This window comes from Leptodactylus fuscus, unplaced genomic scaffold (assembly GCF_031893055.1).
Source record: "Leptodactylus fuscus isolate aLepFus1 unplaced genomic scaffold, aLepFus1.hap2 HAP2_SCAFFOLD_134, whole genome shotgun sequence".
Classification (NCBI taxonomy): Eukaryota; Metazoa; Chordata; class Amphibia; order Anura; family Leptodactylidae; genus Leptodactylus; species Leptodactylus fuscus.
The window spans coordinates 260,250-274,852 of record NW_027440156.1 but is presented as its reverse complement, the minus strand read 5'-3'; the positions used below and the strand labels follow the sequence as shown (position 1 = coordinate 274,852).

At 43.1% G+C, this 14,603-nt stretch overlaps 10 non-coding genes and 2 pseudogenes across 10 annotated transcripts; all 12 read right to left on the bottom strand.

Annotated features, from left to right (window-relative positions):
• Positions 1 to 101: 101 nt before the first annotated feature.
• On the bottom strand, positions 102 to 292 carry LOC142187117 (U2 spliceosomal RNA). The gene has a single exon (XR_012712484.1). It is a non-coding gene; the product is annotated as a U2 spliceosomal RNA (small nuclear RNA).
• Positions 293 to 905: 613 nt separating this feature from the next.
• LOC142187116 (U2 spliceosomal RNA) lies at positions 906 to 1,096 on the bottom strand. Its single transcript, XR_012712483.1, has one exon. It is a non-coding gene; the product is annotated as a U2 spliceosomal RNA (small nuclear RNA).
• Positions 1,097 to 1,709: 613 nt separating this feature from the next.
• On the bottom strand, positions 1,710 to 1,900 carry LOC142187115 (U2 spliceosomal RNA). The gene has a single exon (XR_012712482.1). It is a non-coding gene; the product is annotated as a U2 spliceosomal RNA (small nuclear RNA).
• A 613-nt stretch (positions 1,901 to 2,513) lies between these two features.
• Positions 2,514 to 2,704, bottom strand: LOC142187114 (U2 spliceosomal RNA). The gene has a single exon (XR_012712481.1). It is a non-coding gene; the product is annotated as a U2 spliceosomal RNA (small nuclear RNA).
• Positions 2,705 to 3,317: 613 nt separating this feature from the next.
• LOC142187113 (U2 spliceosomal RNA) lies at positions 3,318 to 3,508 on the bottom strand. Its single transcript, XR_012712480.1, has one exon. It is a non-coding gene; the product is annotated as a U2 spliceosomal RNA (small nuclear RNA).
• A 613-nt stretch (positions 3,509 to 4,121) lies between these two features.
• Positions 4,122 to 4,326, bottom strand: LOC142187122 (U2 spliceosomal RNA; annotated as a pseudogene).
• A 6,085-nt stretch (positions 4,327 to 10,411) lies between these two features.
• On the bottom strand, positions 10,412 to 10,602 carry LOC142187112 (U2 spliceosomal RNA). The gene has a single exon (XR_012712479.1). It is a non-coding gene; the product is annotated as a U2 spliceosomal RNA (small nuclear RNA).
• A 613-nt stretch (positions 10,603 to 11,215) lies between these two features.
• Positions 11,216 to 11,406, bottom strand: LOC142187111 (U2 spliceosomal RNA). Its single transcript, XR_012712478.1, has one exon. It is a non-coding gene; the product is annotated as a U2 spliceosomal RNA (small nuclear RNA).
• A 613-nt stretch (positions 11,407 to 12,019) lies between these two features.
• LOC142187110 (U2 spliceosomal RNA) lies at positions 12,020 to 12,210 on the bottom strand. Its single transcript, XR_012712477.1, has one exon. It is a non-coding gene; the product is annotated as a U2 spliceosomal RNA (small nuclear RNA).
• A 613-nt stretch (positions 12,211 to 12,823) lies between these two features.
• On the bottom strand, positions 12,824 to 13,014 carry LOC142187109 (U2 spliceosomal RNA). Its single transcript, XR_012712476.1, has one exon. It is a non-coding gene; the product is annotated as a U2 spliceosomal RNA (small nuclear RNA).
• A 613-nt stretch (positions 13,015 to 13,627) lies between these two features.
• On the bottom strand, positions 13,628 to 13,818 carry LOC142187108 (U2 spliceosomal RNA). The gene has a single exon (XR_012712475.1). It is a non-coding gene; the product is annotated as a U2 spliceosomal RNA (small nuclear RNA).
• A 613-nt stretch (positions 13,819 to 14,431) lies between these two features.
• On the bottom strand, positions 14,432 to 14,602 carry LOC142187154 (U2 spliceosomal RNA; annotated as a pseudogene).
• Position 14,603: the final 1 nt, after the last annotated feature.

Sequence of the window (14,603 nt, the reverse complement as noted above, 5' to 3'; positions counted from 1 at the left end):
CCACGTCCAACTGTCAATTTTCTCTTTGCTAGCTTGCCAGGTGCAGCAATCTTCTCTGTTGGTCGGTCAGTCCTCTGTCTCTTTCTTTCAACTGAATTGGAAAGGGGTGCACCGATCCTGGAAGTAATGCAATACCAGGTCAATGCGTGGAGTGGACAGAGCAAGCTCCGATTCCAGCTCCCTGTTCTAAAAATCCATTTAATATATGGTCCCCAGATAGGGGACGTATCAGATATTAAACTGATAAGAACAGATACTACACTTGATCTTAGCCAGAAGGCCGAGAAGCGATGGCAAGCGCTCGGCACCTGTTCTGGCGCCCTTCCGTGTTCACTGTGCACCGCTCAAGGTGTGCACCATGCTGCTGCAGCCCTATTTTGTTTTTTTTTTTGTTTTTTTTTCCTTTCCCTTAATGAAGTAGAAATCAATTAGCTTGTGCAGGTTTTCCCTACCTGCCACCAAAAGTGAAAAAAAAGAAAAGAAAAACTTTTGTGCAAGGCAAAGTGACATGTGCAAATGTTATCTTGTGACGCCAGCGGATTTTGCCGAATTTTGCGAATCTGCATAAACCACTCCCACCGTTTGACCACACCCATTCAAGTGTCCGGTCAAGTGCAAGTTCAGAAATAAATTTATGCCCAAAAATTTTAAAAGAATTCAATGCATTTAAAATTGAATAAAATGGCAGCAAATCAGACACTTTGCAGCAGTAATGTCATTTGCAATCAATCAATCAATCAATCAATCAATCAAAGAAAATAATTAATGAAGTACCTTTCAGGTAGAGTCAGTCACAGCATCAGGCCACGTCCAACTGTCAATTTTCTCTTTGCTAGCTTGCCAGGTGCAGCAATCTTCTCTGTTGGTCGGTCAGTCCTCTGTCTCTTTCTTTCAACTGAATTGGAAAGGGGTGCACCGATCCTGGAAGTAATGCAATACCAGGTCAATGCGTGGAGTGGACAGAGCAAGCTCCGATTCCAGCTCCCTGTTCTAAAAATCCATTTAATATATGGTCCCCAGATAGGGGACGTATCAGATATTAAACTGATAAGAACAGATACTACACTTGATCTTAGCCAGAAGGCCGAGAAGCGATGGCAAGCGCTCGGCACCTGTTCTGGCGCCCTTCCGTGTTCACTGTGCACCGCTCAAGGTGTGCACCATGCTGCTGCAGCCCTATTTTGTTTTTTTTTTTGTTTTTTTTTCCTTTCCCTTAATGAAGTAGAAATCAATTAGCTTGTGCAGGTTTTCCCTACCTGCCACCAAAAGTGAAAAAAAAGAAAAGAAAAACTTTTGTGCAAGGCAAAGTGACATGTGCAAATGTTATCTTGTGACGCCAGCGGATTTTGCCGAATTTTGCGAATCTGCATAAACCACTCCCACCGTTTGACCACACCCATTCAAGTGTCCGGTCAAGTGCAAGTTCAGAAATAAATTTATGCCCAAAAATTTTAAAAGAATTCAATGCATTTAAAATTGAATAAAATGGCAGCAAATCAGACACTTTGCAGCAGTAATGTCATTTGCAATCAATCAATCAATCAATCAATCAATCAAAGAAAATAATTAATGAAGTACCTTTCAGGTAGAGTCAGTCACAGCATCAGGCCACGTCCAACTGTCAATTTTCTCTTTGCTAGCTTGCCAGGTGCAGCAATCTTCTCTGTTGGTCGGTCAGTCCTCTGTCTCTTTCTTTCAACTGAATTGGAAAGGGGTGCACCGATCCTGGAAGTAATGCAATACCAGGTCAATGCGTGGAGTGGACAGAGCAAGCTCCGATTCCAGCTCCCTGTTCTAAAAATCCATTTAATATATGGTCCCCAGATAGGGGACGTATCAGATATTAAACTGATAAGAACAGATACTACACTTGATCTTAGCCAGAAGGCCGAGAAGCGATGGCAAGCGCTCGGCACCTGTTCTGGCGCCCTTCCGTGTTCACTGTGCACCGCTCAAGGTGTGCACCATGCTGCTGCAGCCCTATTTTGTTTTTTTTTTTGTTTTTTTTTCCTTTCCCTTAATGAAGTAGAAATCAATTAGCTTGTGCAGGTTTTCCCTACCTGCCACCAAAAGTGAAAAAAAAGAAAAGAAAAACTTTTGTGCAAGGCAAAGTGACATGTGCAAATGTTATCTTGTGACGCCAGCGGATTTTGCCGAATTTTGCGAATCTGCATAAACCACTCCCACCGTTTGACCACACCCATTCAAGTGTCCGGTCAAGTGCAAGTTCAGAAATAAATTTATGCCCAAAAATTTTAAAAGAATTCAATGCATTTAAAATTGAATAAAATGGCAGCAAATCAGACACTTTGCAGCAGTAATGTCATTTGCAATCAATCAATCAATCAATCAATCAATCAAAGAAAATAATTAATGAAGTACCTTTCAGGTAGAGTCAGTCACAGCATCAGGCCACGTCCAACTGTCAATTTTCTCTTTGCTAGCTTGCCAGGTGCAGCAATCTTCTCTGTTGGTCGGTCAGTCCTCTGTCTCTTTCTTTCAACTGAATTGGAAAGGGGTGCACCGATCCTGGAAGTAATGCAATACCAGGTCAATGCGTGGAGTGGACAGAGCAAGCTCCGATTCCAGCTCCCTGTTCTAAAAATCCATTTAATATATGGTCCCCAGATAGGGGACGTATCAGATATTAAACTGATAAGAACAGATACTACACTTGATCTTAGCCAGAAGGCCGAGAAGCGATGGCAAGCGCTCGGCACCTGTTCTGGCGCCCTTCCGTGTTCACTGTGCACCGCTCAAGGTGTGCACCATGCTGCTGCAGCCCTATTTTGTTTTTTTTTTTGTTTTTTTTTCCTTTCCCTTAATGAAGTAGAAATCAATTAGCTTGTGCAGGTTTTCCCTACCTGCCACCAAAAGTGAAAAAAAAGAAAAGAAAAACTTTTGTGCAAGGCAAAGTGACATGTGCAAATGTTATCTTGTGACGCCAGCGGATTTTGCCGAATTTTGCGAATCTGCATAAACCACTCCCACCGTTTGACCACACCCATTCAAGTGTCCGGTCAAGTGCAAGTTCAGAAATAAATTTATGCCCAAAAATTTTAAAAGAATTCAATGCATTTAAAATTGAATAAAATGGCAGCAAATCAGACACTTTGCAGCAGTAATGTCATTTGCAATCAATCAATCAATCAATCAATCAATCAAAGAAAATAATTAATGAAGTACCTTTCAGGTAGAGTCAGTCACAGCATCAGGCCACGTCCAACTGTCAATTTTCTCTTTGCTAGCTTGCCAGGTGCAGCAATCTTCTCTGTTGGTCGGTCAGTCCTCTGTCTCTTTCTTTCAACTGAATTGGAAAGGGGTGCACCGATCCTGGAAGTAATGCAATACCAGGTCAATGCGTGGAGTGGACAGAGCAAGCTCCGATTCCAGCTCCCTGTTCTAAAAATCCATTTAATATATGGTCCCCAGATAGGGGACGTATCAGATATTAAACTGATAAGAACAGATACTACACTTGATCTTAGCCAGAAGGCCGAGAAGCGATGGCAAGCGCTCGGCACCTGTTCTGGCGCCCTTCCGTGTTCACTGTGCACCGCTCAAGGTGTGCACCATGCTGCTGCAGCCCTATTTTGTTTTTTTTTTTGTTTTTTTTTCCTTTCCCTTAATGAAGTAGAAATCAATTAGCTTGTGCAGGTTTTCCCTACCTGCCACCAAAAGTGAAAAAAAAGAAAAGAAAAACTTTTGTGCAAGGCAAAGTGACATGTGCAAATGTTATCTTGTGACGCCAGCGGATTTTGCCGAATTTTGCGAATCTGCATAAACCACTCCCACCGTTTGACCACACCCATTCAAGTGTCCGGTCAAGTGCAAGTTCAGAAATAAATTTATGCCCAAAAATTTTAAAAGAATTCAATGCATTTAAAATTGAATAAAATGGCAGCAAATCAGACACTTTGCAGCAGTAATGTCATTTGCAATCAATCAATCAATCAATCAATCAATCAAAGAAAATAATTAATGAAGTACCTTTCAGGTAGAGTCAGTCACAGCATCAGGCCACGTCCAACTGTCAATTTTCTCTTTGCTAGCTTGCCAGGTGCAGCAATCTTCTCTGTTGGTCGGTCAGTCCTCTGTCTCTTTCTTTCAACTGAATTGGAAAGGGGTGCACCGATCCTGGAAGTAATGCAATACCAGGTCAATGCGTGGAGTGGACAGAGCAAGCTCCGATTCCAGCTCCCTGTTCTAAAAATCCATTTAATATATGGTCCCCAGATAGGGGACGTATCAGATATTAAACTGATAAGAACAGATTTTTTGATTTACTAGCCACTAAGGGCCATTTTTATTAAGCAAAAAAGTCAAGTAACATACATTTTTATGATTATTCATGTATACAAATAATCACATAATTTAACATAAAATAACATAAATATACAAGTTTACACGTCTCAGTCACAGAAATGCATAAAATATCATATCACAGTTCATTAAAAGATTCCGACTCGGTACATAAGTTGGACACATGGTGACGTCAAGTAGCTGTTCTCCACTCCTCATAATGCCATAATTTTATTGCAGGAGCGTTCTGTTTTTTGTCTAAAACATAATATAAATACATTCCACTAAAACACAGATTTAAAACGTCGCGTGTAGTTAAAAGTTCATGTTTAAAGACTAAAATGTTTCTCGCCGCCCAGAGTGCGCCCTTTGCTGTGTTGATGGCCTTCCACGCCGTCGCCTGATGTCTTTGGGAGGGGCATCTGAATAGTCCATATAAAATAGTTTCAAGGGTTAAAATCTGGAGGTCCGCCATCTTCTTTAAGAGTGGAAAAAACAGCTTCCAGAAGTCTTGCGCGAAACTGCAGTCCCAAAGGAGGTGTTGTATTGTTTCATCTCTCCTACATCCAGTCCTGGGACAGACGGCGGACCTCGCATAGCCCCTCCGGTATTGGAACGCCCGGCATGGAAGGCACATCTGGGCGCAACTCCAGGCGAGGTCTCTCTGTGGGTTAAAAAGATAAGAAGCGTTAATTAAAATCCACGCGGTTTTGCTCTTTTGCTCACTGAGGTTACCAATCTTACACACGATCTCTTTGCTTTTAAAATCTGCGATTAACTTTTTGCTATTCTTAAGAAGTTCAACACTCTTACTTTTTAAGTCATATAAAAACACAATTTTTTCTATTATCACATAGTGCGGGACTAATTTAAAAGAGTAAGGGGCTGTTAAAACAATATCGAACCACTTAAATCTCCGCATAAAAAAACCTAGATAATAACGAGTAAAATATGACCAATGGTTGCTTTTAAAAAGAGTGTTAAAAACGTAGCAAAAATATTTTAATAAAAGGAATCTGCTAAAATCGGGAAAATCCCTCCCCCCGTTCTTTTTGGACTTCATCACTTCACTTCGTTTTAATTTCTCCATAGGGGAGTTCCAAAAGAACGTGTAACAGTTTTTCGTGATTTTTTTAAGCATATTTGTGGGGGGAGGGAACACCATGCTTAAATAGAGTAAAATCGGTAAAATAATCATCTTTAAAACCAGCACTTTACCCTCCATGGACAGATTCCTCAATTTCCAGAGACACAGCTTAGCATTTACCTTGTCCGCCACCATGTTCCAACTTGTCACGCCATTATTAGACTCACTGAAAGAAATGCCTAAAATGGTTATTGACTCTAAAACTGGGACGGGTACATCTTTAAAATCCATTCCTCTCCCAATTTCTAAAACAGAGCTCTTGTTAAAATTAACCTTAAAACCAGAGGCACAGCAATAAAACTCGATTTGTCTTAATGTTTTTAAAAGCGAAGGGGTGTCCCTGCATAAAATCGCGACATCGTCCATGTACCCCACTGCTTTAGCCTCGACCCCCGCCCCCCCTGGGAGGGGGACGCCATGGATCTGCTTGTCTTTGCGTATTACACTTAAAAGAGGCTCTAACGCACAAATAAAAAGCAGTGGGGACAAGGGACACCCCTGTTTTACCCCTGATTCTAAAAAAAATTCCTCTGTTTTAAAACCATTGATTAAAACTTGGCTAGTACAACAGTCATAAAAAGCCCGTAGCGATAATAAAAAACCTTCAGGTATGCCCATCTTCTCTAAAACCTTAAACAGATAAAAATGCGACACTCTGTCGAAGGCTTTTTCAAAGTCTATGGAAAGTATTGCCAAATGACCTCTGCGGCTCTTAGTATCCTCTATCACGTCCTTTATTAAATTAAGGTTCTCCCAGATGTTGCGCCCCGGGATTGCACATACCTGGTTTCCGTGAATTATTTTAGCGGCGATGTTTTTGAAGCGGGTAGCACACAGCTTGGCCATGATTTTATAATCCGTGTTTAGGAGTGTGATTGGCCTCCAATTTTTTAAATCACTTTTTTCTCCTTTTTTATATATCAAAGTTACCACACCTCTTTTCCAGGACCCCGGGATCTGCTTGGATCTAAAAACCTCTAAAAACAAAGTAAAAAGGTCATCCTTTAAAACTTCATAAAACTTTACATAAAATTCGACAGGCATACCATCCAGTCCGGGCACCTTCCCCGTCTTAAAACTTTTAATAACGTCTAAAATTTCCCTCTCATTGGGCTCTCGGGATAAAAAGTTTTGTGAGACAGGGTCTAAAACTGCTGTAATTTCTTTCAGTGAGTCATCTAAAAAAGACTGATCCACGGGCTTAGCACTAAAAAGGTTAGAATAAAAACCATGTACCTTTTTTAAAATATTTTGGATATTAGATTCACCATCAATTTCAGAGATGCACTCTTTTTTACCGTTTGCCTTTTTAAAAAAATATCTGGAACACGTTTCATTTTGTTCTATGTGCTTAATACGGGAGCGGAAGATAATCTCCTTCCCTTTCTTTTCCAGACATTTTCTAATTTCTTCCTTCAGAATTAAAATCTCGTGTTCCATATCAAGGCCATGGTTTTTAAAATAGTAAAAGGTCTGCAAGCGGGTGTTTAAATTGTCATAAAAAGCCCTGTTTTCCTTTGCGATCTTTTTTCCCCATTTGATAAAAAACTTACGAATTTTCTTTTTTGTGTCTTCCCACCAGGCTACGATGGAGGACTGGGGATTTCTTTGCCGCCTGCAGACCGCATAAAACCTTTTAAAATCTTCTGCCACCCGTGGATCGTCTAGCAGGGAAACATTCAATTTCCAAGACCTAAAACCTCTAAAATGATTATTATTAAGATTCACAGTAAAACATATCATTTTATGGTCAGAAAAAACATTGGCTAAAACCTCGCAACTAGATGGCAGTACGTCCTCAGAGCATAAAACAAAATCGATTCTAGAACTACAGGTTGCGTTGCTCCAGGTGGCGCCGGCTTCCTCCGGTATGCCCCTGTTACAAGTTTTGTACACGTCTGTTAAATTATTGTCAATGATTATGTTTTTGAGCATACCGGAGGTTTTATCGTAGTTGCGACTATTGCTGCTTGTCAGCCGGCGCTCACCCTTGAGGACGGTGTTAAAATCCCCGGCAAGGATGAGGGGTTCAGCAGAATTTATATGCAGTTGTAATACCTCCATCATCCTTGCCCTGTCGTCTCTGTTGGGGGAAGCATAAAAATTTAAAAACTGCCATCTAGTGCCGTCAATAAAAGCTTTAACCAATAAAATCCTACCAGGTAAAATTTCTTGGATAAAATCAATTTGAATGTTTCCCCTAAAAAGAATGGCGACCCCGGCGGATCCGGGCTCGTTAGACCCGGACCACGCAGACGAACCATAGATCCAGTCTCTTTCGTAGATTTCGTAGTTTGAACGGTGGGGGATGCTGCACTCCTGCAGGAAAAACACTGATGCCGATAAAAGTGAAAGATAATTCATTAAAGCCGCACGCCTCCTTCTGCTGCTGGCGCTCCTTATATTTAGTGTAATGCCCTTCAGGACTGCCATGAGGAGAGAAGGAGAGGTTATAGTTCACACGAAAAAAACAACGATACTTCATCCCAAGGAAGACTTCCTGGTTTCTGTATGCTAATCTTCTGACCCACCAGCCCGCCTCACTATCTGGCAATCTTCCCCACTCAGGTCAGACCTGGGGGAAAAGGAGAGGGAGCTAGCATCGTCAAAACCGCAGATAACCCCGCTACGGGATCTCGCGTCAATGTTTGGCCACAGGTCCACTAGGGCCTCCAGGGACTGGGCATTCAGATCCATTTCGTATGAGTCAGGTGGTCTACCCGGGGACCCCCCTTCCTCCCTCGGGCTTTCACCCGGCTGATCTACGGGAGGGGGGGGCTGCGCACATGGCGGTGTGTTTACCATTTCGTACGGGTCAGGGACAGCATCACCTGGGGCGGGCACACCAGTCTCACCCGACACGCCCACTCCCCTGGGCGACACCACCCCCTCATCCCCGTAATGGAACCTAGGATCTCTGAGAATGCCCATACCTATCCCTCTCTTTGACCCGGACTTGGACCCTGAGTCGGGCGCTGGCTGGCTTTCCGACCTCTTAGGCCCGCTGCCACTATGGGTCTTCCCAGCACCCTTAGTACCCTGCGAGGCAGACTTTTTGAGTTTTTTTGGCCCCAGGTCTACAGCTTCGCCCTCCTCAAATACAATCCTGGTCCCTACCCTCGGGGTATCTGCAATGACCATGCTCACCAACTCGGCAGACTCTGTTCCAGCAGTCTCCATTTGCTCCCCCTCCTGGCGGGCCGGTGGGGTCTCCGGGGGATCAGGCGGTACCTCTGGGGGGGCCGGGGGCACCTCTGGTTCTTCACCTGTGGTCTCCATTGGTGACTCTTCCTTCCTCTCCTCCTCCTTTTCCTCTCCCTCCGGGCCAGGCTCAGCTGACGTGTCATCTCCGGCACATTTGTTGTGGGGGCATTCCCTGTACAGGTGTCCCACCTGCTGGCAGAAATTGCAGCGCCTGTCGCTTTCACAGTTCTTCATCTGGTGGTCAGTGCCGCCGCAATTTCGACAGGTAACATTGCAGCTTTCTTTGGTGTGGCCGTACTTCCCACAGCTCCTGCAGAAGGGCTGCATCCCCTTATAAAAGAGGTCGCCATTCACCGTACCGAGTCGGAACCGGGCGGGTGGGAGTAGTGGTCGTCCATCCTCGCCCATCTTTAAATTGACTGAGAACCGCCACTTGACGCACCATATGCCGCATTCATTTTCGACGGATCCAAGGAATTCCACGTCTAGAAAAAAGAATTTAACAAACCTTATTACTACATCATCAGGCACTAATGGGGAGTACATTTTAAGAGTTAGTATGGTTCTCTCGCCATGGTGCAGTAGCACATCAACGCCCATATCAGCTAATTTCTGGCGGTGTAAACGGGCCATGCCTAAGGCAGTTTTGTAATATTCCGGGCCATTAAAAGTAATGTCATAGTCCCCTCTTTTCTGGTAGTCCTGCATGGCCAGGACATTACGCCTATGTACTTGGAGGACGCCCTCCAACACCTTTTCTACCACAAAAACAACTGGACGGCCTCCAGTCTCAGCTCCACTGAGGTGGATCCTCAGGGAATTTGGGATGCGGACATATTCAGGCACTTGTTTAAAAGGCCTGTCCATGTCCGCAACCGGTTACCGCAACCAACGCAACAAAATGTTTCTCTTTAGCCACTAAGGACTCAAAAGAGAGCTCACTGGGGGATCCCTCCTCGTTCCTCTCAGGACTAATCCTCCCCCCCTATAGCAGCAGGTGGGTGAAGTCCGGGCAATGAACCCGGACGATCCCACCAGGCCGAGGGGGAGGGTACCTAAGAGGGCCTGTCGCACTGACTTGGACCAAATAACTTGCCACTGAACAGACAAATCACTTGATCTTTGCCAGAAGGCCGAGAAGCGATGGCAAGCGCTCGGCACCTGTTCTGGCGCCCTTCCGTGTTCACTGTGCACCGCTCAAGGTGTGCACCATGCTGCTGCAGCCCTATTTTGTTTTTTTTTTTGTTTTTTTTTCCTTTCCCTTAATGAAGTAGAAATCAATTAGCTTGTGCAGGTTTTCCCTACCTGCCACCAAAAGTGAAAAAAAAGAAAAGAAAAACTTTTGTGCAAGGCAAAGTGACATGTGCAAATGTTATCTTGTGACGCCAGCGGATTTTGCCGAATTTTGCGAATCTGCATAAACCACTCCCACCGTTTGACCACACCCATTCAAGTGTCCGGTCAAGTGCAAGTTCAGAAATAAATTTATGCCCAAAAATTTTAAAAGAATTCAATGCATTTAAAATTGAATAAAATGGCAGCAAATCAGACACTTTGCAGCAGTAATGTCATTTGCAATCAATCAATCAATCAATCAATCAATCAAAGAAAATAATTAATGAAGTACCTTTCAGGTAGAGTCAGTCACAGCATCAGGCCACGTCCAACTGTCAATTTTCTCTTTGCTAGCTTGCCAGGTGCAGCAATCTTCTCTGTTGGTCGGTCAGTCCTCTGTCTCTTTCTTTCAACTGAATTGGAAAGGGGTGCACCGATCCTGGAAGTAATGCAATACCAGGTCAATGCGTGGAGTGGACAGAGCAAGCTCCGATTCCAGCTCCCTGTTCTAAAAATCCATTTAATATATGGTCCCCAGATAGGGGACGTATCAGATATTAAACTGATAAGAACAGATACTACACTTGATCTTAGCCAGAAGGCCGAGAAGCGATGGCAAGCGCTCGGCACCTGTTCTGGCGCCCTTCCGTGTTCACTGTGCACCGCTCAAGGTGTGCACCATGCTGCTGCAGCCCTATTTTGTTTTTTTTTTTGTTTTTTTTTCCTTTCCCTTAATGAAGTAGAAATCAATTAGCTTGTGCAGGTTTTCCCTACCTGCCACCAAAAGTGAAAAAAAAGAAAAGAAAAACTTTTGTGCAAGGCAAAGTGACATGTGCAAATGTTATCTTGTGACGCCAGCGGATTTTGCCGAATTTTGCGAATCTGCATAAACCACTCCCACCGTTTGACCACACCCATTCAAGTGTCCGGTCAAGTGCAAGTTCAGAAATAAATTTATGCCCAAAAATTTTAAAAGAATTCAATGCATTTAAAATTGAATAAAATGGCAGCAAATCAGACACTTTGCAGCAGTAATGTCATTTGCAATCAATCAATCAATCAATCAATCAATCAAAGAAAATAATTAATGAAGTACCTTTCAGGTAGAGTCAGTCACAGCATCAGGCCACGTCCAACTGTCAATTTTCTCTTTGCTAGCTTGCCAGGTGCAGCAATCTTCTCTGTTGGTCGGTCAGTCCTCTGTCTCTTTCTTTCAACTGAATTGGAAAGGGGTGCACCGATCCTGGAAGTAATGCAATACCAGGTCAATGCGTGGAGTGGACAGAGCAAGCTCCGATTCCAGCTCCCTGTTCTAAAAATCCATTTAATATATGGTCCCCAGATAGGGGACGTATCAGATATTAAACTGATAAGAACAGATACTACACTTGATCTTAGCCAGAAGGCCGAGAAGCGATGGCAAGCGCTCGGCACCTGTTCTGGCGCCCTTCCGTGTTCACTGTGCACCGCTCAAGGTGTGCACCATGCTGCTGCAGCCCTATTTTGTTTTTTTTTTTGTTTTTTTTTCCTTTCCCTTAATGAAGTAGAAATCAATTAGCTTGTGCAGGTTTTCCCTACCTGCCACCAAAAGTGAAAAAAAAGAAAAGAAAAACTTTTGTGCAAGGCAAAGTGACATGTGCAAATGTTATCTTGTGACGCCAGCGGATTTTGCCGAATTTTGCGAATCTGCATAAACCACTCCCACCGTTTGACCACACCCATTCAAGTGTCCGGTCAAGTGCAAGTTCAGAAATAAATTTATGCCCAAAAATTTTAAAAGAATTCAATGCATTTAAAATTGAATAAAATGGCAGCAAATCAGACACTTTGCAGCAGTAATGTCATTTGCAATCAATCAATCAATCAATCAATCAATCAAAGAAAATAATTAATGAAGTACCTTTCAGGTAGAGTCAGTCACAGCATCAGGCCACGTCCAACTGTCAATTTTCTCTTTGCTAGCTTGCCAGGTGCAGCAATCTTCTCTGTTGGTCGGTCAGTCCTCTGTCTCTTTCTTTCAACTGAATTGGAAAGGGGTGCACCGATCCTGGAAGTAATGCAATACCAGGTCAATGCGTGGAGTGGACAGAGCAAGCTCCGATTCCAGCTCCCTGTTCTAAAAATCCATTTAATATATGGTCCCCAGATAGGGGACGTATCAGATATTAAACTGATAAGAACAGATACTACACTTGATCTTAGCCAGAAGGCCGAGAAGCGATGGCAAGCGCTCGGCACCTGTTCTGGCGCCCTTCCGTGTTCACTGTGCACCGCTCAAGGTGTGCACCATGCTGCTGCAGCCCTATTTTGTTTTTTTTTTTGTTTTTTTTTCCTTTCCCTTAATGAAGTAGAAATCAATTAGCTTGTGCAGGTTTTCCCTACCTGCCACCAAAAGTGAAAAAAAAGAAAAGAAAAACTTTTGTGCAAGGCAAAGTGACATGTGCAAATGTTATCTTGTGACGCCAGCGGATTTTGCCGAATTTTGCGAATCTGCATAAACCACTCCCACCGTTTGACCACACCCATTCAAGTGTCCGGTCAAGTGCAAGTTCAGAAATAAATTTATGCCCAAAAATTTTAAAAGAATTCAATGCATTTAAAATTGAATAAAATGGCAGCAAATCAGACACTTTGCAGCAGTAATGTCATTTGCAATCAATCAATCAATCAATCAATCAATCAAAGAAAATAATTAATGAAGTACCTTTCAGGTAGAGTCAGTCACAGCATCAGGCCACGTCCAACTGTCAATTTTCTCTTTGCTAGCTTGCCAGGTGCAGCAATCTTCTCTGTTGGTCGGTCAGTCCTCTGTCTCTTTCTTTCAACTGAATTGGAAAGGGGTGCACCGATCCTGGAAGTAATGCAATACCAGGTCAATGCGTGGAGTGGACAGAGCAAGCTCCGATTCCAGCTCCCTGTTCTAAAAATCCATTTAATATATGGTCCCCAGATAGGGGACGTATCAGATATTAAACTGATAAGAACAGATACTACACTTGATCTTAGCCAGAAGGCCGAGAAGCGATGGCAAGCGCTCGGCACCTGTTCTGGCGCCCTTCCGTGTTCACTGTGCACCGCTCAAGGTGTGCACCATGCTGCTGCAGCCCTATTTTGTTTTTTTTTTTGTTTTTTTTTCCTTTCCCTTAATGAAGTAGAAATCAATTAGCTTGTGCAGGTTTTCCCTACCTGCCACCAAAAGTGAAAAAAAAGAAAAGAAAAACTTTTGTGCAAGGCAAAGTGACATGTGCAAATGTTATCTTGTGACGCCAGCGGATTTTGCCGAATTTTGCGAATCTGCATAAACCACTCCCACCGTTTGACCACACCCATTCAAGTGTCCGGTCAAGTGCAAGTTCAGAAATAAATTTATGCCCAAAAATTTTAAAAGAATTCAATGCATTTAAAATTGAATAAAATGGCAGCAAATCAGACACTTTGCAGCAGTAATGTCATTTGCAATCAATCAATCAATCAATCAATCAATCAAAGAAAATAATTAATGAAGTACCTTTCAGGTAGAGTCAGTCACAGCATCAGGCCACGTCCAACTGTCAATTTTCTCTTTGCTAGCTTGCCAGGTGCAGCAATCTTCTCTGTTGGTCGGTCAGTCCTCTGTCTCTTTCTTTCAACTGAATTGGAAAGGGGTGCACCGATCCTGGAAGTAATGCAATACCAGGTCAATGCGTGGAGTGGACAGAGCAAGCTCCGATTCCAGCTCCCTGTTCTAAAAATCCATTTAATATATGGTCCCCAGATAGGGGACGTATCAGATATTAAACTGATAAGAACAGATACTACACTTGATCTTAGCCAGAAGGCCGAGAAGCGATGGCAAGCGCTCGGCACCTGTTCTGGCGCCCTTCCGTGTTCACTGTGCACCGCTCAAGGTGTGCACCATGCTGCTGCAGCCCTATTTTGTTTTTTTTTTTGTTTTTTTTTCCTTTCCCTTAATGAAGTAGAAATCAATTAGCTTGTGCAGGTTTTCCCTACCTGCCACCAAAAGTGAAAAAAAAGAAAAGAAAAACTTTTGTGCAAGGCAAAGTGACATGTGCAAATGTTATCTTGTGACGCCAGCGGATTTTGCCGAATTTTGCGAATCTGCATAAACCACTCCCACCGTTTGACCACACCCATTCAAGTGTCCGGTCAAGTGCAAGTTCAGAAATAAATTTATGCCCAAAAATTTTAAAAGAATTCAATGCATTTAAAATTGAATAAAATGGCAGCAAATCAGACACTTTGCAGCAGTAATGTCATTTGCAATCAATCAATCAATCAATCAATCAATCAAAGAAAATAATTAATGAAGTACCTTTCAGGTAGAGTCAGTCACAGCATCAGGCCACGTCCAACTGTCAATTTTCTCTTTGCTAGCTTGCCAGGTGCAGCAATCTTCTCTGTTGGTCGGTCAGTCCTCTGTCTCTTTCTTTCAACTGAATTGGAAAGGGGTGCACCGATCCTGGAAGTAATGCAATACCAGGTCAATGCGTGGAGTGGACAGAGCAAGCTCCGATTCCAGCTCCCTGTTCTAAAAATCCATTTAATATATGGTCCCCAGATAGGGGACGTATCAGATATTAAACTGATAAGAACAGATTTTTTTTTTTTTTTTTTT